Raw genomic sequence first — 24,860 nt, 5'->3', positions numbered from 1 at the left:
CTACAAGCCTGCTTATAAATAAAATGATGTTCTAATTTTTATTAACTAATAGGCAGTAAAACAGCAATAAAAATAAGTATATTAGAATTAAACAAAGAGGGAGGTTCATGTCTCACTTTAAAGTGGTCAACTGTTTTTCCCCTAAACCCCAAACAATCCTCTGTCTTCTCTCACCATTTTGCTTTAGAATTGACTACCAACTATTGGAGGAAATTGAACTGTTTTTGACCTACATTTGTAATGAGTCTGGCATGATGTCATTCTGATTGTGCTGTCAAAGAAAATCACATATTCCACTCCCCCCAACAAATAATTATGTATAAAACAAACGTGATTATCATTGTTAGTGTGGAAGGGTCCTATTTAAAATTATGAATGAATATTTTTCCCTTTACATTTGCTTTTCCTCTTTGACCTTTACTGCTTTCAAGCAACCGGGTAGTTTCATGGAGAACACACAAAGCAGAAACTAGAAAAAAAATAAACAAGTCTTTTTCTGAATGTTGCTCCTTTGAGAACTATGTTTAAGTCTATTTACAAATAAAATGATTTTCTAATTTTTGTTAAGTAATAGCAAACAGTGAAACACTATGAAGAATAGTTCTAATAGAATTAAACATGGGAGGAAGTCCAGAGCTGGTTGTAAAGAAGCCAACTGTATTTTTTTCCCCACTAACTCCCAAACTAAATGTAACATATCCACTTCCCTTCCTTAGAGAAACAAAAGTTACTCATAATTTTGATGAAAGACATATAAGAAAATACTATATGAGAAAGAGCAACCCTCCGATCCCACAGACTTTGGAGTGAAGGTTTTTTGGGCCTGTGAGAAGAAAAAGAGTCAGGAGAAGTGTGAAGAATGTGGATGTCAGTAGTTCAGGGTGAAAAGTCCTTTATCTTACTTCCATGATAGACACCCCCCACCAGCGCCACCCACCCCACTACCCGCCAGAGGCAGAAAAACCAAACCAAACCAAACCCAGATGGCCTGGGGTTGGGGGTACATCCCAAAGGAGAAAAGATACTGCCTCCTTTCCTAGTTAAGAATCTGAGCAATGGCAAGGTCCCCCAAAACTGAATTGGCTGAGTGGTATATATAACCACACGAGACCTTAAAACAGACCAGCTAGGATTTCCACACTCTGTGGCAAGAAAAACGAACAATTCCTTTGCACCGAACAGGAACATGGAAGTCATGGAGGTTGTGGCTGGACCTGAGGGGTCTTGTGGCAGAAACCAAGCAAAGCTAGTGCAATACAGGAACCAATGACTGAGGCCCAGGAGGTAATGCTGGACATCTCTGTGGATTCTAGGGTTCATAGCTGCTGACAAGAAAGCCACATCCCCTCCTGTGCCCCCAATACCTTGGCACTATGTAAGCTCCCTGGAGCACATATACAACTCAGAGGAAAAATGGAGGGGCCACTAAGCTGGCTAACATGAAGTTTTCACCTCCCTGGAAAAGTTAGGACACAAAGTAGAAATTATGTTTAATTGTAGAAAATAAGGGATTTTTTTTGTATACTTGAAGATGCGTGAACATGTGAGGCACAAACTAATCATAATTTTGTTTTTAATAGAAATTTTGTTTTGTTAAATTCCATATTTATTCTTCCAACTAGACTTAAAAGCAAAAAAACAAGCTCCTTACAAAGAACATTAGTGTGACTTTTAAATTCTATTTAACAATTGTCAAATAAAAATAAACATGTTGAAGATTTAAAAGAAAATGATGTCTGCTTGCCTTTCTTTGACTTTTGCCTTTGCTATGCTGTAATAATGAAAGTTCTGTTCTGTACACTTAGGGCTAAAACTCACTTATTATCTCTGTGTTAGTAAAAGCTTTTGGTTTGATTCTTTAGTGTCACGATGTGGAAAGATGGTTGCATTTTGCCTGACTCTCGTGTACCATTTGACAACCTCCTACTCAGAGAGGATTGGCAGACTGGGCTCAGTAGTTATTGTGCTATACAAAGGAAATTATTACAAAGAAATATTCATACAACAGGAAAGGAAAAACGAAACTCACAGATTTTGGCACAACATGAATTGATTTACTTCAGACAATGAATATCTTCATGTTAAGGTTATGTAATTAAAATCTTTTGCTTTAAATTCTTTCAAATGTTCTTTAAAGAAGTGAATTTTCTTTCATTAGGAAAATTAGAATAATCTCTGTACTCCCACACCTCTGTATGTATAACTACTGCTTAAATTATGATAATTATGCCTAAGAAATGTCAGCCCTAATTTATCCCTATATGGGCCAACCCTCCCACCTCCATTTCTGTGCATACATTCATTTTATAAATTGCTTTTTCAGGTTCTCTAACGTAAATCAATGGCATTGAAGTCTATAATTAATGGCCTCCCTGTATTCATCCCCTTTGCAAAGTGACCTTGCAGATTCTTCCATCAAGAGGTAAGTCTATTGCCTTACTCCCTTAATCTGGGCTAAACCTTGTGCCTTGTTTTGGTCAATAGAATGTGATAGAAGAGCTAAGGTGCCACTTTTAAGCTTAGGCTTTAGGCAGTCATGAATGCTTCTGCTTTTTCTCTTGAAACCATGCCACTGCCATGTGAATAAGCCTAGGCCAACTTGTGAAGGATAAGAGACTATGTGGAAGAAAGCCCCATTATTCCATCTAGAAGCCAGCCTAGAGTCAGATGATCCTTAAATGTGTGAGACAGTCCACCCAAGACCAGAAGAGCTGCCTACTAGACCCACGGCTGATTTAGATGCATGAGTGAATCTAGCAAGAATCCAAGAGTTACCCTGATGACTCCTAATACGTGTATTTGTTTGAAACCACTTAGTTAGTATTAGGGCTTGTTTGTTATGCAGCAGAGCTGACTAATGCATCTAATAATTAGTGTTTTCTTCAAACATTTCGTTTTACCCTATGATTTCTTAAAAGCCCTTGGATATTTGGACACAGATTTATAATTTGTGTAATATTGTATAACATTGCATTGAGATTTTTCATGTGACTGGGTGTGTGGGGTATTCCTTTCAGTATTTATTTATGTTGTATTTTTGTAGCATTTGTATTAGTCATCTTGGGATGCCATAACAAAATATCATAGGCTCTTTGTGTAGCCTAGGTTGACTTAATAAAAAGTAGTTAATTCCCAGAGTTCTGAAGTTTGGGAAGCACATGATCAGGGTACAGGCCAGTTTGGTTCCTGGAGAGGGCTCTCCTCCTGGCTTGATGACAGCTGCCTTCTCACTACGTCCTCCTCATTTGGTGAAGAGAGAGAGAGGGAGAGAGGAAGTGGGGGCCGGGGAGGAGAGAGAGAGAGAGAGAGAGAGAGAGAGAGAGCGCGTGCTCTGATATCTCTTCTTATAAGGACAGTAATTATACCAGATTAGGATCCCAACTTTATGACTGCATTTAACCTTAATTACTTTCTTAATCTGAATACAGTCACATTAAAGATGGGAAATTCAGCAGACACATTTATACAATTAGGGAGACACAATTCTGCCCATAACAGCATCTGAAGAGATCATATTTTAGCAATTGCGAATTATGCCGCTACAAACGTGCTTGTGTGAGTATCTTTTTTGTATAATGACTTTTCCTCTGGGTAGTTACCTAGTAGTGGGATTGCTGGAGAAAATGATAGATCTACTTTTAGTTCTTTAAGGAATCTCTGTATTGTTTTCCATAGTGGTTGTACTAGTTTAAATTTACATCAACAGTGTAAAAGTGTTACCTTTTGCCACATCCATGCCAACATTTATTATGGTTTGATTTTTTGATTATGGCTATTCTTGTAGGAGTGAGGTGGTATTGCATTGTGGTTTTGATCTGCATTTACCCACTATCAGTTAGTGATGTTGAGCATTTTTCCATATGTTTGTTGACCATTTGTATATCTTTTTTGACAATTGTCTATTCATGTCCTTAGCCCACTTTTTGATGGGATTGGTTGTTCTTTCTTGCTGATTTGTTTGAGTTCTTTGTAGATTCTGGATATTAGTCCTTTGTCAGATGTAAAGATTGTGAGGATTTTATCCCACTCTGTGCATTGTCAATTCTGCTGATGATTTCTTTTGTTGTGCAGATGGTTTTTAGTTTAATTAAGTCCCATCTGTTTATCTTGGTTTTTGTTGCATTTGTTTTTGGGTGTGTGGTCATGAAGTCTTTGCCTAAGCCCATGTCTACAAGGGTTTTCTGATGTTGTCTTCTAGAATTTTTATGGTTTCAGGTCTTAGATTTAAGTATTTGATCCATCTTGAGTTGATTTTTGTATAAGGTGAGAGATGAGGATTCAGTTTCCTACATGTGGCTTGCCAATTATCCCTGCACCATTTGTTGTTTTCCCCATTGTATGTTTTCATTTGCTTTGTTGAAGATCAGTTGGTTCTATTTGGCTTTATTTCAGGGTCCTCTATTCTGTTCCATTGGTCTATGTGCCTGTTTTTATACCAGTACCATGCTGTTTTGGTGATTATGGCCTTATAATATAGTTTGAAGTTGGGTAATGTGATGCCTCCAGATTTGTTCTTTTTGCTTAGTCTTGCTTTGGCTATGCAGATTCTTTTTTGGTTCCATATGAATTTTAGGATTTTTTTTTCTGGTTATGTGAAGAATGATGGCAGTATTTTAATGGAAATTGCATTGAATTTGTAGATTACTTTTTGCAGTATGTTCGTTTTCACAATATTGATTCTACCCATCTATGAATATGAAGTATGTTTCCATTTGTTTATGTAGTCTATGATTCTTTCAGCAGTGTTTCATAATTTTCTTTGTAGAGCTCTTTCATCTCCTTAGTTAGGTATATTCCTAAGTATTTTGTTTTATTTTTTTGCAGGTATTGTAAAAGCAGTTGAGTTTTGATTTGATCATCAGCTTGGTCACTGTTGGTATGTAGCAGAACTACTGATTTGTGTACATTTATTTTGTATCCTAAATCTTTGCTGAATTCTTTTATCAGTTCTAGGAGCTTTTTGGAGGAGATTTTAGGGTTTTCTAGATATACGATCACATCATCAACAAACAGTAACAGTTTGACTTCCTGTTTACTGATTTAGATGCCCTTGATTTCTTTCTCTTGTCTGATTACTCTGGGTAGGACTTCCAGTACTATGTTGAATAGAAGTGGTGAAAGTGGGTATCCTTGTTTTGTTCCAGTTCTCAGGGGGATGCTTTCAACTTTTCCCCGTCAGTATAATGTTGGCTGTGGGTTTGTCACAGATGGCTTTTATTACCTTAAGGTATGTCCCTTCTGTGCCAATTTTCCTGAGGGTTTTCATCATAAAGGGACACTGGATTTTGTCAACTGCTTTTTCTGCGTCTATTGAAGTGATCATGCAATTTTTGTTTTTAATTTTGTTTATGTGATGTATCACATTTATTGACTTGTGTATGGTAAACCATTCCTGCGTCCCTGGTATGAAACCCACTTGATCATGGTGGATTATCTTTTTGATATACTGTTGGATTTGGTTAGCTAGTATTTTGATGAGGATTTTTATATTTATGTTTATTAGGAATATTGATCTATAGTTTTCTTTTTTGGTTATGTCTTTCACTGGTTTTGCTATTAAAGTGACACTGGCTTCATAGAATGATTTAAGGACGATTCCCTCTTTCTGTATCCTGTGGAATAGTGTCAATAGTATTGGTACAATTCTTCTTTGAATGTCTGATAGAATTCAGTTATAAATCTGTCTGGTCCTGGACTTTTTTTTTGGTGGCAATTTTTAAATTACCATTTCAATCTCGCTGCTTGTTATCAGTCTATTCAGAGTTTCTCTATCTTCATGGCTTAATCTAGGAGGTTTGTATATTTCCAGGAATTTATTGACCTTCCCTAGGTTTTCTAATTTATGTGCATAAAGGTGTTCATATTGGCCTTGAATAATCTTCTGTATTTCTGTGGTATAAGTAATAATATCTCCCATTTTGTTTCTAATTGAGCTTACTTGGATCTTCTTTCATTTTTTCTTGGTTTATCTTGCTAAAGATCTATCAATTTTATTTATCTTTTCAAAGAACCAGCATTTTGTTCATCTTTTGTATTTTTTGTTTGTTTGTTTCAATTTCATTGAGTTCTGCTCTGATCTTTGTTATTTCTTTTCTTCTGCTGAGTTTGGGTTTGGATTGTTCTTGTTCCTCCAGTTCCATGAGGTGTGACCTTAGATTGTCTATTTGTACTCTTTCAGAATTTTTGATGTAGTGATTTAATGCTATGAACTTTCCTCTTAGCAATATATTTGCTGTATCCAAGAGGTTTTATAGGTTGTATCACTATCATTGTTCAGTTTAGATAATTTTTTATTTCCATCTTGATTTCATTATTGACCCAAAAATCATTCAGGAGCAAGTTATTTTATTTTCATGTGTTTGCATGGTTTTGAGGGATCCTTTTGAAGTTGATTTGCAATTTTATGGCACTGTGGTCTGAGAGAGTACTTGATTTAATTTTGATTTTCTTAAATTTACTGAGACTTGTTTTGTGGCATATCATATGGTCTACCTTGGAGAATGTTCCATGTGCTGATGAATAGAATGTATGTTCTGCAGTTGTTGGGTAGAATGTTCTGTAAATATCTCTTAAGTTCATTGTTGTAGGGTATAGCTTAAGTCCACTGTTTTTTTGTTGACTCTCTGTCTTGATGACCTGTCTAGTGCTGTCAGTGGAGTATTAAAGTCCCCTACTATTATTGTGTTGCCATCTGTCTCATTTCTTAGGTCTAGTAGTACTTGTTTTATAAGTTTGGGAACTCCAGTTTTAGGTGTATATATATTTTTAGAATTGTGACATTTTCTTGTTGGCCTAGTCCTCTTATCATTATATAATTTCCCTGTTTGTCTTTTTTAGCTGCTGTTGCCTTGAAGTTTTTTTTGTTTGTTTTGTTTTTGCATGACGTAAGAATAGCTACTCCTGCTCACTTTTGGTGTCCATTTGCATGGAATATCGTTTTCCAACCCCTTTTCTTAAGTTTATGTGAGTCCTTGTGGGTTACATGAATCTCCTGAAGACAGCAGAAACCTGGTTGGTGAATTCTTATCCATTCTATCATTCTGTATCTTTTAAGTGGAGCATTTAGGTTATTTACATTCAATGTTAGTATTGGGATGTAAGGTACTATTCTGTTCATTGTGCTATTTGTTGCTTGAATATCTTTTTTTAAAAATTTATTTATTCTGTTTTTGTTTTATAGGTTCTATGAGATTTATGCTTTAAGGAGTTTCTATTTTGGTGTATTTTGAGGATTTATTTCAAAATTTAGAGCTCCTTTTAGCAATTCTTGTAGTGCTGGCTTGGTAGTGACAAATTCTCTCAATGTTTGTCTGGAATAGACTGTATCTTTCCTTTGTTTATGAAGCCTAGTTTCACTGGATACAAAATTCTTTGCTGATAATAGTTTTGTGTAAGGACCCCAATCCCTTCTAGCTTGTAGGGTTTCTGCTGAGAAATCTGCTGTTGCTCTGATAGGTTTTCTTTCATAGGTTACCTGATGGTTTTGCCCCACAGTTTTTAAGATTCTTTCCTTCATCTTGACTTTAGATAACCTGATGACTAAGTGCCTAGGTGATGATCTTTTTGTGATGAGTCTCCCAGGTGTTCTTTGAGCTTCATGTATTTGGATGTCTAGATCTCTAGCAAGGCTGGGGAAGATTTCCTCGATTACTCCCTCAAATATGTTTTCCAGACTTTTAGATTTCTCTTCTTCCCCAGGAACACTAATTATTCTTAGATTTGGGCACTTAACATAGTCCTAAATTTTTGGAGGCTTTGTTCATTTTGAAAAAATTCTTTTCACTTTATCTTTGACGGATTATGTACATTTGAAAGCCTTGGCTTCAAGCTCTGAAGTTCTTTCTTCTGCTTATTCGGATTCTATTGTTGAGACTTTCAGTGCATTTTGTATTTCTTTAAGTGTGACTTTGATTTCCAGGAGTTGTGATTATTTTTTATTTATGCTATCTATTTCACTGATGATTTTTCCTTTCATATCCTGAATCATGTTTTTGATTTCTTTAAGTCGGACTTCACCCTTCTTTGATGTCTCCTTGATTAGCTTAATAATTAACCTTCTGAATTATTTTTCTGGCCTCAGAGATTTTGTCTTGGTTTGGATCCATTACTGGTGAGCTGGTGTGATCTTTTGGGGCTGTTAAAGAACCTTGTTTTGTCATATTACCAGAATTGTTTTTCTGGCCCCTTCTCATTTGGGTAGACTGTGTCAGAGGGAAGATCTGGGACTCAAGGGTCATTGTTTAGATTCTTGTGTCCCACAGGGTGCTCTTTTGATGTGGTATTCTCCCCCTTCCCCTAGGGATGGGCCTTCCTGAGAGCAAAACTGCAGTGATTGTTTTGGTTCTTCTGAGTCTAGCCACCTAGCAGAGCTACCAGGCTCTGGGCTGGCACTGGGGAGTGTCTGCAAAGAGTCCTGTGATATGTGATCCATTTTCAGGTCTTTCAGCCATGGATACCAGCACCTGCTCTGGTGGAGTTAGCAAGGGTGAGAAGTGGACTCTGTGAGGCTTCTTGGTTGTATTTTTGTTTAGTGTGCTGGTTTTGTGTTGGTTGGCCTCTAGCCAGGAGGTGGTGCTTTCAAGAGTATATCAGTTGTGATACTACAGGGAGGATGCAAACTTGTCCGAGGGTTGCCTGGTTAAGTATTCAGGTTTCTCAGGTGGTGAGCAGGACCAAGAGATGATGTCCCTTGTCTTCAGCAACCAGGGTGGGTAGAGAAAGACCACTAGGTAGGGGCAGGGATAAGCATGTGTGAGCTCAGACTCTCCTTGGGTAGAGCTTGCTATGACTGCTGTGGGGGATGGGGTGTGGTTCCAAGGCCAATGGAGTTGTATTCCCAGGGGGATTATGGCTGCCTCTGCTTCATCATACAGGTCATCAAGGAAGTAGGGGAAAGCTGGCAGTTCACAGGCCTCACACTGCTCCCATGCAGCCCACTGTCCTAAAGGCTGGTCTCACTCCCACTGTGCCCCCTAGTAGCACTGAATATATTTCCAGGCAGCCAGTGAACAGGGCTGAGAACTTGCACTGAACTGCCAGGCTCCCTTTTGAGAAAGCAAGCAGACTCTCAGTTTTTTGGAGTGTCAGGGAGCCTACAGCATCGATCCAGTTCCTTTAAAGCCTCTGTGGATTCTCTCAGCTTTCCTGGTATCTTCCTGTGGTAGTTTTTGGAGCAAAAGCTCATGATGTGAGTCTCCATATGCTTCTCTGTCTGTCCGAGTGGGAGCTGCCAGCTAGTTTTGCCTCCTATCCTCCATATTCCCTATTACCTGTTGCTAACATCTTATTTTTGTTCCCTATAAATGACTAGCAGTTTGCCGTAGAGCCTAAGATACCTCTTTAAATTTTCTTTTTCTTTTTCTTTTTATCCCTGTCAGTCAGAATAGGGTACCTTCTAAGTGCTCGCACCAGTGATGGCAGCTAGGTAGGGTTGTGTGCGTGTTTGTGTATGTGTGTGTATGTGTGTTTTACCGTTTTTGAGGACATTACAATTTGAATTTGGCCTCTTGACCTGTACCTTCTCTTTATTTCACATTCTGACAGAAATGAAGAGTGATCAATATTTTATAGATACTGTAACTTTATTTTCTTCCAAATATCTGACAGTTTACATTTTTGATTTGAACATTTATCTATATAGTCTTATAAAGGAGAAATAACATATTTAATTATATATTTATTAAACTTTAATTTGAAGAAAAGAAAAAAGATATGAAATATATTCTTTTCTGGTAAATCTTTTAAATATGATATTAGTCTTCATGGATTTATGATTTGGATTAATTAAATTAATCTCTTTAAACTTTCAGAAATATAGTTAAAAATACTCTTTCCTGTAAGGCAAATAAAAATGGTTCTTAGATTATGAAGCTCAACACCTAAAAAACTTAGGGTGGAATATCAATTAAGAGGTCTAAAAGAGAAAGACTCATTTCGTGGGAGTCTATTTCTATTTCTGTGGAGATTTCTGAATGAACTTGTTGAAGGCGTTTTTTCTCCTGCTAATCTATTAATGGGGAAGCTATTGACGACCTGATGTGGATGGGAACAATGGAAATTTTAGGACAAAGAGGATGAAGATTAATGAGGAAAAAAATATATTTCATTGATAGACTTGCTCTTGCATGAGCTTGGAATGGGCTGACTTACAGGACAAAGCTCACATCTGTATAACTTGATTTTTGTTATATGTATAACCACTTATCTTGCCAGGATGTCTTGGACATCAACAGGTGCCACACACAGGACCCCCCGCTCTGCCAGTGTGTATCATTCAACTGTCTCCTATTGATCACTGAAGAGCTAGGATAATTTATAAGAATACAGCCATGTGTTGGCAGCCTTCCTGACTCTCCTGTATTCTTCCTGACTCTTCCTGACTCTTCAGCCTTTCCCTATTAATTTTAGCTTTATTTCCTTAAACTTGAAATATATCCAAGGCTCTCTCACATATGTAAGTAAGCAATGACAAACAACCAAAAAAGCCAAAAAGGCTTTCTTCATGCTTCAGGGAATTATCTTAATTATTTTTGTTTGTCCCTATTTCTTTTTTCCCTACTCACTCCTTAATCTGGTTTCTTCCTCTGCTGTGGTCCAGCACACACATTCTAGTAAGGTTACCCCCTCTTAAGTCTTTAGGGACCTTTAGTATGGTGAATCCAACGGACAGTGCTCAGATATCGTCATACTTTACTTTTCTGTGGCATTTGATACTACTTAAAATTTGTTACCATTCTATTTCTTTTGTAGAATTCTTTTCTTCCATCTGCCTCTTAAATGTTGACATTCTGTGGTTTACTCCTTGGTTCTTTTTCCTTACTTCCTAATGCTTTCTTGAGTGATCTAATAGATACCCTGCTATAATGCCAGTGACCCTTACAATGTCTCTATCCCAAGGTCCAAGCCTATGTTTCTTATTACTTATTAAGCTGCCCTCTATGGATATCTAATAGCTAAATTAAATATACTAGGTCTAAAATGAAAATATTTTTCTCCCTAAATTTGTTTCTTCACAAAACTTTTATAAAATATTGCTTAATAATAATACTGTTCATTCAGTAACCCATGAAAATTCAGAATATTACTGTTAAATTTCTGCCTGATCATCAACTGATCATCAGCTACTCCCTCTATTACTGCACATATGCCTTCCTGATCTCCTCTCATCTGTGTTGGGGATCCCCAAGACCACTCTCCAAGTTCTTTGATTTGCTAGAATGACTTGCAGGACTCAGCATATAGTTGCATTCATGAATAAGATTTATTATAGCTAAAAGATACAAAACAAAATCTACAAAGGGAAATGGTGCAGGAAGTGAAGTCTGAGAGGAAGCCAGGTACAAACTTCCAAGAGTCCTCTCCCTGTGGAGACAGGTAGGACATGCTTAATCTTTTCAGCATTAATTTCAGACAACATATATGAAGGTTGTTTACCAGGCAAGGTCATTAGAGACCCAGTGCCCAATGTTTTTTGTAGTTGACTGGTCATGCAGACACCCTCTGTCTTTTACTTACCAAAATTCCAAGTTCTCAGAAGGAAATCAGGTGTTTATAAACAGTTTAGGCAGAGTCATTTTAATAAGTTAGGGAATGCTGAAGACCTTCTTGAAATCCAGATTCCCAGACACAGGCTAAAAGCTAATCTTGTAAGTGGCTCTTTCTGAGAATACCATCCTTAGGCTTGCTATGTAAACTCTCTTCTGTACACTACCATTTGTATTGAATGTCTTTGTAAGAAACATATCAGTTCTCTGGCTAAATGTTTTTAATCTTCATTAACCGTACTACAAAGTCCAACCTCCCATTCAATGATGTGTCTCAAAGGTCTAGAATGGAGCCTAGAGCATGGCAGACACTCGATATACTTCATAATTGATTTGAAAACATACAAAGTCCTCATAATTTTGTCGTGTTCCACATTTCCAATGTCATCTCTTATCTGTCCCCAAAGCATACTCCATGTTGCAGACTTTCCAAAGACTGTTCTTCCCAAGTTTTCTCACATTTGTCAGCTGTTTGCAAGGGAAATTTCTTTCTACAGTACTCTTCCCTCCCTTAGCTACTAGGCCAAGGTAAGCCTCAGCTGAAGGGTTAGCTCCTATTCTTTCATCCCTTATGATGTTCTCCAGGTAGAGTTAGGTATGCTGTCTGCACATCTATGATATGGCCTTCATCAGTTTAGAAGATTTAAGAACACGTGTAATGAGGATGAATAGGTGTTTTCATGTGATAGGTCAATGGATCACCTATATACATTGCCACGGGGTGGTATTCATTTATTTGCCTGGTGACCTCGCCACAGTGCAGAGTCAGGCCCTGAGCTATGTGTGCTCAGAATCCAGCCTCAACCACATCTCTGTTAATAAGAATGATTGGATGTAAAGATGCTAACTCACTCTAAGAGACCTCACAGAGGCCATTCTGTCAACTTAAAATGAGAAATATCTGTGAAACTGACATGACATTCACATTTGTCTATTAAGTACCTTTGCTCTCCGTATTTGAGCTATAGTGAAAACCAAACTATCGGGGAGATGCTTGATGAGCATGGAATTAGAACAAGGAGATTTATATTCATCTTGTAATTTCAATATTTTTTGACATTAAGCTCCAATAACTGGACACAACTACCTCAGCAACAGGGATGTGCCTTCAGGCAGAGCAGGTAATCCTGTAAACCTCATAAAACTCTTCTTCTGGGTAGTTCCTTTGGCAGTTGGAGTAAAACTACTGACCTTTCCCCCTTTTCCCCTGTATATGACTTTCTTTTTCTCTGTATATTTAAATGGCTGAAGTACCCCCTGTATAATTGGCAAATTCTTTCTGATTTTAGTATATTTAAAACAGATAATAGTCTGAATTTTACTGACCTGAAGTTCAGTCTATTTCTTTAAGCATAGTTTCCAAATCTCTGTTCTGATAGATTGTGTTGATTTTTGATGCAGAATTTTTTTTCCTTATTTTCTATTATTTTCTGGATATGAGGTGACCCCTGCATTGTGAATGCTTATTTATTTTACATTATTGATTTATCAAAAAACCTGTTTCTTTCTACAGGTCAGAGACTATAAATTCCTAATCCTGGTGTCCCAATCCCTAAACCAGAATTGGATTACAGACAAATATGTTGCATAAATGAATGTGAGTTTACAATTTTCTTTGGTGGTAAAGCGATGTTAATTTTCATTGGTATTTTAAACTATCCTTAAGTAAAAGTGTTATTTTGCAGTCTATAATTATTTTAACATTTTAGAAATTGTGATTTTTTTGTATGTTTTCTGCAATTCAGCTTCCTTTTCATGAAGTGTTATTCCATCAGTCAATAATGTATTGATACAGAGGAAAAAAAAGTGGTTAAAAGCAAGGCTATTACCTTATAATTTATGGCATTACAATATTCACATGTTAAAATTATGCAATAAACTTTAATAAATAATACTTGGCTTAGCAGTAGTATAACATTATTTGTTAAATTTCTTAAGTTGGAAATAGCCAGACATGTGTGATATCAATGGGACCCTAACTTTGAATTATTCTGATTACCAAGATTTCTGAAAGCCACGAATATTTTTCTGACAAAGGAAGCAGATCATTTATTCTAAATAAAAGCCATAATGTTTATCAATTTTAAATGGTTTATATGTGACAAATTTATTCTAGGATGGTCAGGTATTTAGGCCTGTGTTTTACAGTCAGTTTATCTTGCAGTTTATATTGGAATGTTAGAGCTTGTCAGGTATTTATGAGGTTTTTCTTCGTGGGGTTTTTTTGGAATCTTTACAGTCACTGTAGCCATTTTACTGCAGGTGAAATACAATAGAGAGCTAACAAGCATCATATACAATAGACTGTTGTCTACTTTATCTACAAAGTAGTGGACTAAGTAAAAATGAAAATAGACAATTAAAATATCTATTAAGTAAATTGGGACATGATAAGAGAACGAATGAATGGTTTGCAAGATTAAATGAATGCATGTTAACACTGAATATACATGAAAGTAAAAGAGGATCACCACTGGATAAATTGTTGAGATGACTGAAAAGAGGGAGTGGGGGTTAATATAAGACCTTAATTGATAAAATTCAACATCACTTCATGTTAAAACTCTTAATAAACTAGGTATTAATGGAACATATCTCAAAATAATAAGAACTATTTATGACAAACCAACAGCCAATATCTTATTAATGGGCAAAACCTGGAAGCATTCCCTTTGAAAACTGGTACAAGACAAAGATGCCCTCTCTCACCACTCTTACTCAACATAGTATTGGAAGTTCTGCCCAGGGCAATCAAGCAAGAGAAATAAATAAAAGGTATTCAAACAGGAAGAGGGGAAGTCAAGTTGTCTCTGTTTGCAGATGACATGGTTTTATATTTAGAAAACCCCATCATCTCAGCCCCAAAACTTCTTGAACTGATAAGCAATTTCAGCAAAGTCTCAGGATACAAAAATCAATGTGCAAAAATGACAAGCATTCCTTTACACCAACAATAGGCAAGCAGAGAGCCAAATCATGAATGAACTCCCATTCACAATCACTGCAAAGAGAATAAGGTACCTAGGAATACAGCTAAAAAGGCATGTGAAGGACCTCTTCAAGGAGAACGACAAACTGCTGCTCAAGGAAGTAAGAGAGGACACAAACAAATGGAAAAACATTCCATGCTCATGAATAGGAAGAATCACTATCGTGAAAATTATCAGACTGCCCAAAGTAACTTATAGATTCAATGGTATTGACATTCTTCACAGAATTAGAAAAAACTATTTTAAAGTTCATATGGAATCAAAGAAGACCCCATATAGCCAAGACAATCCTAAGCAAAAAGAACAAAGCTGGTAGCATCCTGCTACCTGACTTCAAACTATACTACAAAGCTACGGTAACCAAAACACCATGGTACTAATACCAACACAGACATATAGACCAATAGAGCAGAATAGAAACCTTTAGAAATATCACCACACATCTATAACCATCTGATCTTCGACAAACCTGGCAGAAACAAGCAATGGGGAAAAGATCTCCTATTCAGTAAGTGGTTCTTGGAAAACTGGGTAGCCATAAGCAGAAAACTGAAACTGGATCCCTTCCTTAAACCATGTACAAAAATTAACTCAAGATGAATTGAAGACTTAAATGTAAAACCCCAAACCATAAAAAACCTAGAAGAAAACCTAGACAATACGATTCAAGACATAGACATGGACCAAGACTTTATAACAAAACGCCAAAAGCAATTGCATCAAAAGCCAAAATTGGCAAATGAGATCTAATTAAACTAAAGAGCTTCTTCACAGCAAAAGAAACTATCATCAGAGTGAACAGGCAACCTACAGAATGGGAGAAAATTTTTGCAGTCTACCCATCTGACAAAGGTGTAATATCTGTAATTTACGAGGAATTTAAACAAATGTGCAAGAAGAAAATGCACAACCCTATCAAAAAGTGGGCAAAGGATACGAACAGACACATCTCAAAAGAAGACATTTAGGTGGCCAATGAACGTATGAGAAAAAGCTCAATATCCCTGATCATCAGAGAAATGTAAATCAAAACCACAATGAGATACCATCTCACACCAGTCAGAATGGCAATTATTAAAATGTCAGGAAATGATAGATGCTGGCAAGACTGGAGAAACAGGAACACTTTTACACTGTTGGTGGGAATGTAAATTAGTTCAACCATTGTGGAAGATAGTATGGCGATTCCTCAAGGATCTGGCACCAGAAATACCATTTGACCCAGGAATCCCATTACTAGGTATATACCCAAAGGATTATAAATCAGTCTGCTATAAAGACACATGCACACCTATGTTTATTGCAGCACTATTTACAATAGCAAAGATACGGAACCAACACAAATGCTCATCGTGATAGACTGGATAAATAAAATGTGGTACAAATACACCATGGAATACTATACAGTCATAAAAAGCAATAAGATCATGTCCTTTGCAAGGACATGGATGAAGCATGAAGCCATCATTCTCCACAAACTAACGCAGGAACAGAAAGCCAAACACTGCATGTTCTCACTCATAAGCTGGAGTTGAACAATGAGAACCCGTGGACACAGGGTGGGGAACAACATACACCAGGACCTGTTGGGGATGGGGGTGAGGTGAGGGAACTTAGAGAATGAGTCAGTACATGTATACTTATGTAACAAACCTGTACATTCTGCACATGTATTGCCCCTTTTTTTAAGAAGAAATACAGAAAAAACATATATAAGACCTTATGTAAACTTCCTTTTTACTTTTTTTTAAATTTTCTCTGCCTGATTATATAGCGCTGGGACCTGTATTTCATCTAGGAGTTCCAGAGAAAGGATCAATTGACAAGCATGACACTATGATAATATATCAAAATATAACTGTCAAATCTATAGAGAAATGGTGGGAGGGGTGTTTATTTCTCACCTAAGTTGAAATTAATGGTGTCTGCCTTTTTCCTACACAGTGAGTAAAAATGTACTTTTCCAATCCTGTTCCAGAGAAAGGATGAAGAACTTGCTACCTGTGTTGCAGGTCATTCCTCTTGCTGAATCTGGTGTTTATTTTCCATGGCAAAGGGTCTGAATTAAAATTAATGACAAATGGAAAGAAGGTGAAGTAATTGCTGATGCAAAGAGAGTAAATAAATAGATAATGCTAAAAGGGAAAGCTAACATTACCTTGCTTCGTTGTGAGATGATGAGAGCAAGGGAATGATACTATCTGTAGGCTGTCTTCACACATGAACATGGGACTGGCTACAAAATTTGTGGAGCCCAGTGCAAATAAAAATGCAAGGCGTTTTGTTCAGAAATGATAAAGTATTGGTAGTCAGTCAAGCATTAAACCAAGTATGTCTCTTGTAAGCACGAGGCGCCGTATGACTGCACAGGTCTCAAGCTCTTGAAGCCAGCCCTGAATCCTAGAGGAAGGAATCTATTTGCCTGAAGAAATATACTCTTTTATTTGAAGCTAAATGTCAAGGATGGATCCTAGCATTCAATATAGAGTTGGCTATGTGATGTACTTGATGACCTTAACGCCTTGTGGATGAGCACTTGGAATAATTCTATTTTGCTTTGTCTTTTGTTTTCATTTGATACATTATGTACACTACAGAGGACTCCTATTAGAAGGTAACTTGGGGATTTTTGCTCCTGTATGCACACAAAAGACCTGTTCTATAACAGAGCCACTGTGTAACTATTAACCTAAGTGACAATCTGTTGAAAAGTGCCTGGAATGAGTGGACATAAAACATTCTCTCATGCTTCCTCGTGTTTATAGACACGTTCCTATAAGTGGACACTGGTGGCTAAAGTAAAGATGAAAAACTGGAACCACTGTTTAGGGATGACACAGTGAAGTCATCTACATACTGCTGATAGCCCTGATACTCACCAAGGGCACCTATGAGAAACTCTGTGGGATGTTCAAAGTGGAGTATATTTGAAAGTGACTATTAACTATGTGACACTGTCCTGGGACACTGATATCTGTGTTCAGATTTATTGGGAAAATGGAAATGGAAATTTATGCAATTAAATTATACTCTAATACTAAGTCCTCAATGACAATGAAACATTTGGTGGAAACATTAACGTCAGTAAAAAAATTTTCTAAATGGTAATTAGAATAAATTGGTACAGATCCACATCCTAGAATAAACCACATTTACCTTTAATGAAGAGAGCTGTATTGAGAAAAAAGATTTACTTGCCATATTGAATGCTGAAATGATGCTATTTCGGAAAAAAAGGAAAAGGTTGGCAATTGGCCTGGACAAATAAGACAGCTTTAGAAAAACAGGTAAAACAAACTCAACAGATAGGCAGCCAGTTTGCTAGTGGGGCATAAATGGAGAATATGCAGACTGACCCCAGAGGGGCTATTAGGTAGCTCAAGGAAAAATTTTGGCAGTAGAAGCCAGGGAATAAATTTGTGGGAGACTTATGATATCTCTAGTAAATTGGAATTTATAAATTAAAGATGGAATTGATATGGGTCATTCTCTAACTTGCAAGACCCCATGTACCAACAACAACCACATGTACTGGTCAAGTTTCTTCAGAGAAACTAAACCAATAGAATACACACCCACACACACATACACACACACACACACACACACACACACACAAAGTTAGCCCTCAGTATTTAAGAGTTCCACATTCATGGATTTGATCAACCACAGATAGAAAATATTTGAAAATAATGCAACTGTACTGAACATGTAAAGACTTTTTTCCTTCATCATTATTCCCTAAACAGGGAGGAATAATGTATAACAGGAATACATTATACCAGAATAACGGAATACAGGAATAATGTATAACAATACAGCAATTATTTACATAGACTTTACATTGTATTAGGTATTATAAATAATCTAGAGATGATTTAAAATATACAGAGCATGTGCATAGGTTATATGAAATACTACATCATTTTATTTCAAGGACTTGAGCATCCACAATTTGGTACCCACGGAAGGAACAACTGTATACACATTATCCATCTACCTATATATATACACACTATATAGTGTGTATGCAGTTGTATATATAGTTGTATATATGTAAACATACACCATATATAGTGTATAACAGTTGTATACACTGCATATATAAATATATATTTAAATTTATATATTTATGTATATATAAATATATGTATATATAAATTTATTTTTTATCTTTCTTTCATATATATATACACAATATATTGTGTCTCCCTATCCACATCTCTATCATCTATCTCTATCTCTGTCTGTATTTATATCTAGAGTGTTCAGTCCATGACAATATCTGTGCAAATATCATTTTTTTAGAAGGGTAAGAAAATTCTATTGAAATTCTGATTAATTTTGTTAGGATCATAGGATAACTCATAATGTAACTGAATTTTGGTGTAATACTGGTATAACTGGTAAGGTGAATCTGATTTCAACAAACCTGTGATAAGCTGATATCAGTATTGCAATTTTTTGGGAGAATGAAAAAGCTCCCGCAAGCTGTTCTTCTGATGAAAGCTGATTGGTTAGAGAAAGAACAGATTTTGTTAATCATCAATCAACTGTTAAATTCAATTTGTTTATATTGGTAATTTTCAGAAAGTTCGTATTTACTTGTGGAAGGAGGTAAAGGAGCTGTCAAGTTTGTACATGATTTTGAATGCCTATAGTGGAATATTTGGTAAACTCAAATGACTCTGTAAAGCAATGCCTACTCCTCAATGGAAGATACAAAATGATTAGTGTTTGGGTGTGTATCTTTCTACTTCATTTATTCTGTAAATGTTGAAAGATGCAAAAAGAATAATGCTATGTGGTTTGGAATTTAGAAAGCTGACCAAGGGTCAGGGGCTTGGACTATGTGAGTATAGGTCTAATTTCAGTTGTCCTGTTGTATCCCTGTGTTTATCTTCAAGACCCCTAGAGTCATAGTGCCAACCACTGGCTAAACCTGAATGAAATGTGCTAACTAGTGATTGATACAGATCCGTACTAGGGTGCGAAAAACATCAGGAAAAACCTTAGCAGTTTATCAGCATTTATTTCAGAAAACGTACAGATTGATTGTTTGCACCTGGTTTTTGCTATTGAGCCTGATCATGCAACTTGCTTTTGGCTGTGTGATCAGTGTGATATTAAAAACTCTTGCTCAGGTGGGACTGTGGCACCACTGAAAAGATGTCTCACACAGTCTGTGTGATTCATGTTCTGAAGATGAAATGTGTTCTGCGAGACTGGGAAAAACCCTGGGAACCGTAACTGGAAATCTCAGGTTGCTCTGACGTTGGCTTGTGATTTTCCTGCTGTACCACATTCTTCACTCTTTTAAATATCTTATGTGAATACACTGTGGAGTATGATGAATCCTTTCAATCATTAAACATGCTATAATTGCTGCTATATATATATATATTTGTTTTCCAGAACCATTTAACAGTAAGTTGAAAAAGTGATGACTCTTTAAATATTTTAATATGTATTTCCAAAAGAAAAAAAAAATTGTCTTACATAACCACAGTGCAATTATAATATTAAGAGATTAACATTAGTATCATATGATTATTTATGCAATATATTACATATTATCTGTTGTATAATCTGTGGGATTTATTCAAATTTGTCTTTATATAGACTTCATTCAGACTTTATACAATAATGTTCTATCTAGACAAAGTAAACACAAGGTCATGCATTATATTTGATTACCATATATCTTAAATGTCCTTTAATTTGGATCTTCCTAAGTCTTTGTCTTTCATGACATTGACACTCTTGAAGGGCAAGGCCATTTATTCAGTTGAATATTTCTCAGTTTGGGTTTGTCTGGTGTTTTCTCAGTTTATGCAAGTTTGGCAGGAATATTATAGATGTGATGCTGAATTCTTCTTAATGCATTATATCAGGAAGCACAAGCTATCAATTAGTCTCATTATCAAATATATTAAACTTGATTTAAGATGGTGTCTGCCAGCTTTTTCCCCTGTGAAGTTACTGTTTTATCCTCTGCAATTAATATGTATCCTGGGGGTAGATACTTTGACACTATGTAAATATTCTGTTATTCCCTTAAATTTTATCCTCTAATTTTAGCATCGCTTGCTAATTCTTGCCTAAACTAACTGTCATAATAGTTGCCAATTGATGATTTTCTAATGGTATCATTCTGTTGCTATTTATTAGTTGGCTTTCTATTGGAAAAAAGGGCCCCCACTCCTACCTTTCTTTTTATCAGTGTGGACGCCTGGATTTTGGCTCTATCGATTATCTTTATTTATGTTGATGCTCATCTTGTCCCCGATTTGGGCAGTGGGGACTACTTTAAGTTGACGTTTGTGTCCTTTTGGCAAAGTCAATAGATAATGCTTAAAATGGAAAAATCAGTAAATAACTGTTTCAACTTTTTGTGTGTTTTTTGTTTGTTTTTGCTATATAGTTGCCCACCAAAAACAAGCAAACAAACAAAAACAAGTGGAGAAGTTGAAGACAGTTGTTTCTGAGGAATTGAAGAGAGTATGATGGAGAGGCTGCAGAAAACTACATTTTAAAAATAAATGGGGGAGAATACTTGATGGATTAAATTAGGTGTCTCTGTTATAACTACTTTTAACATGTTGTCTACCCATCTCCCTATAGATCCAAACATACTTTGACAATAATAAAATAAACGTTCTCTTAGGAGAAATCACACATATTAATGACTATATGAAAATATGCAAGTTATTAATTTTTCTGGAATCTGCTCTAAAATATACCCTTTAAAAGACAGGTCAGCAAACACCTGTGCCAACTGGCATTTTTAATGCTCAATTGCACATTGGAATGAAACTATCTGCCTACATTGCTGAAACATTTCATCTTGTTTACTCTAAGTGGAGAATGTCACACACTTGTAACGTTATATAGGATAATTTTTTTTCTCTTCTTCATGCCACATATTGTGTATTTCTCCCAAGTGAGTGGTTTGCTTTACTATATGACATGGCAAACCAAAAAGCTGACAGCCTTTGTCTGTGTAGGGTGTTAGAAAATTCACAGAAGCATTTTTCTCTCACATTGCAGGATCTCTCAGCCGGTATCTTGTTTACTAATTTTTCTCCTGGGCTTTATTATAGCCTTTTCCACCCAGCTGTTCTTTTTTTCCCTTGATTTCATTACATATTTCACCATAAATTGCATGAAATTCGATAAACTTCCTAAATGTCTTTTGAAACAAGGAAAGATATAAATGAATAAATGATGAACTAATTACATATCTTTTTATTCACTGAAACAGAAAATTATTCCTGAGGTGTTTATAATCCCTAGAGATGAAAGATGTATAGTTATAATTCTTCTAATTGTTTACTTGGAACTTCTCTGCTTTTCTTAATTTAGTTAACGTTTTCTGTAATCTTGCTTTTAATTAAATTTTGAGGGAGACATTTAAGATAATTTAAAATCAATGTACTTAATATTTATTTATTTTTATTATTATACTTTAAGTTCTAGGGTACATGTGCATAACGTGCAGGTTTGTTACATATGTATACTTGTGCCATGTTGGTGTGCTGCACCCATCAACTCGTCAGCACCCATCAATTCATCATTTATATCAGGTATAACTCCCCAATGCAATCCCTCCCCCCTCCCCCCTCCCCATGATAGGCCCCAGTGTGTGATGTTCCCCTTCCCGAGTCCAAGTGATCTCATTGTTCAGTTCCCACCTATGAGTGAGAACATGCGGTGTTTGGTATTTATTTTTAAATGATGGGACAATAGATTTTTGAGTGAGAAATGGTTGTAGTTTTTTTCTCTTTCACAGTCCTATGATTGGCTACTTATTTTATTCCCGTTTTCTTTCTCTTGTTTTGTTGGAAAATCCTTTCCTTAAACTAAAACACACACTCTCTCACACACAATAATTTTATTTTTTCTCTGTGTTTTATAAAGTGCTCAGCACTGGGAAAATTCAAATGAATAAATGAAGCTCCTTGAGCAAGTTACTCTAAAAACCTGTTTCCTGACCGGTAAAGCAGGGATAATAGTAGCACCTATCTCACAGAAATTTGGTCTGAGTGTTGAACAAGATAAAGCAACAGCCACATAGTGCGGAGCTCAAGGAATGTTTGCTGCTGCCACATTTCACTGGCTTGTTGCTAACGCTAAATAAAGACCTCTGAAAAATGCACAGCACTGTTAAAATGTAAAGAAGTATGTTACATGAAATCTTACTAGTGGTAGGTTATAATTTCAGCCAAGTGAACACTTTTTGAATGTGATCCTATCTTGAAGCATATTAAGTATTTATATAATTTTTTTTTGAAAGACCTATATACAGGTCTTAACACAGCTCCATTAAAATTTCATACTTAACCCTTTGTTCAAGTTTAATACCTTATGGAATCTTCATCCTAATGTTCAATTCATTACCTCTAATTTTCTAGTTTTGTGTGTTTGTAAATGTTATAAATAAATATACTTATATCAAAGCCAGTGATAATTCTATTGATTTGTGTGAACATTATCCTGCTCCATATTACCACTAAATAGTTATTTAATAAATTGTCTTAGACAATTTACTTTTGATTTTTTTTAAAGTAGAGCAATCTCTCAATTTTTGTCTGGAAAGAAAGTTTATTTATTTATGTTCCTCAGACTCACAGAAGCAGAGGGCTGGGCTAAAGACCTATTTAAAGCCCTTTGTTGTAGTAGGTAGGTTATCTCCCACTGGGGTTGTTCTGGCCAGCAGTCTGACTGAAGCTGGACTTTTTAATAGCTAAATCAATAGTGGAATTTAGAACCAGGATGACTTCTGTAATGGCTGCGCACAGTCTTACTGCTTATATTTACTGAGGTGTTTGATAGTAATTTTGGGGGAAAAAGCCTCACAAAACCATAATTATTTAATTTGAATTTATTATGACATTAGGTATTTTGTATTAGGAAAGACAGTCTTCCCTAAAGCTATGTTATATCTGTAGGAAAGGTAATTCAGGGAGTGAGAAATGGTTCATGTTCAATTTGAGGTTATTGGATTTCCTTTTACGAAGAAATGCATAAATATACAGCTTAAAGCATCAAGTTTAGGATATTTATTTCTTCCATCTCTGCACTTACAAATAGTCTGACCCAAATCTATCTATCCAACCTTATTGCTGTAATGTGGACCCTTTGCTCTATTTCATGTAGGTTTCCATCTTTTCCACTTAAGCATTTCTGAATTTTCTGTTTCTCTTCTGTCTAGAACCCACTCCTTAGGATCTCTCTACCTATATAAATTCTATTCAAAAATTTTCCCTAAGTAAATCTCTTTCAAAATGATATTTTTTTCCTTCCTTGTTTCCACTGAACCTTAATGTTTGTAACACATTTTATCATATGGATTGTTTTGTGTATAGAAGTGTTAACTTTTCAAATAATATCTCATTAATCCAAGATGAATAGTTAGCTTTATAAAATAACTTAAATAACCATTTTGGTAAGAAACTTTTAAAAAATGTTAATTTTGTTAAGTTTTACAAAAGATGTTACTTCCCTACTTCAGTAAACATCTATATTAAAACAACTTAGGCTTTTCTTGGTGACATATGATCATAAACATGTAAGTGTTTTCTCCTGATACAATTAGCCCCAAAACTACTGTCAATTGTTGCTCCTCAAAGTATAAACATTAAAAGGATCCCCTATTTCTCATTCAAGCCTCTGCTTCTAAGAAGATACAATTATTGGTTCATTTAGTGTTTATTGATCACTGTATTTCAGTATTATGCTAGTTACTAGACAATAGTAAAGCAGACATTGCTAGGTCTTATACTACTTATAGAGTATAGGTACTAAACAAAAAGCACATAAATAGAAGTATAAATTAGAGAAGGCACAAAGAAGGAAAATTACAGGGATGTTATGATGAAGTAAAACAAAGGTAAGTGTTTTAGACTTGTGTGTCAAGGAAGACCTCTACAGAGAAGGGACATTGAAGCTGAAACCTAAAGAGCAGGTGAATCTTAGCCAGATGAGGAACAAGGGAAGAACATCCCAGGCCAAGGGAATATCGTATGTTAAAGCCCCAGGTTGCAAAAGAGCTTCGTGCTTGTAGGAATTAAAGAGAAGCCAATGTCGCAGGAGTGTGGTGACACAAAGCAATGTGCAGCTAGTGGAGTCAGATATTGCATGGCCTTTTTGGCTATTTTATGGATTTATATTTTTCCTAAGTACAGTTGGAAATAGGTTTCAGCAGGAAAGTGGGAAGATCTCAAATATATTTTAAAAAGATTTCCAGCTACATGGGTTGAACAGGTAAGGGAGAAATTCCCTAAACAGTCGCTAGGCTGATTACAAGGTCCAGGCAGCGGCTCCA

Source organism: Colobus angolensis, unplaced genomic scaffold (genome assembly GCF_000951035.1).
Source record: "Colobus angolensis palliatus isolate OR3802 unplaced genomic scaffold, Cang.pa_1.0 Scaffold491, whole genome shotgun sequence".
NCBI lineage: Eukaryota > Metazoa > Chordata > Mammalia > Primates > Cercopithecidae > Colobus > Colobus angolensis.
Note: the sequence above shows the minus strand (reverse complement) of the source record.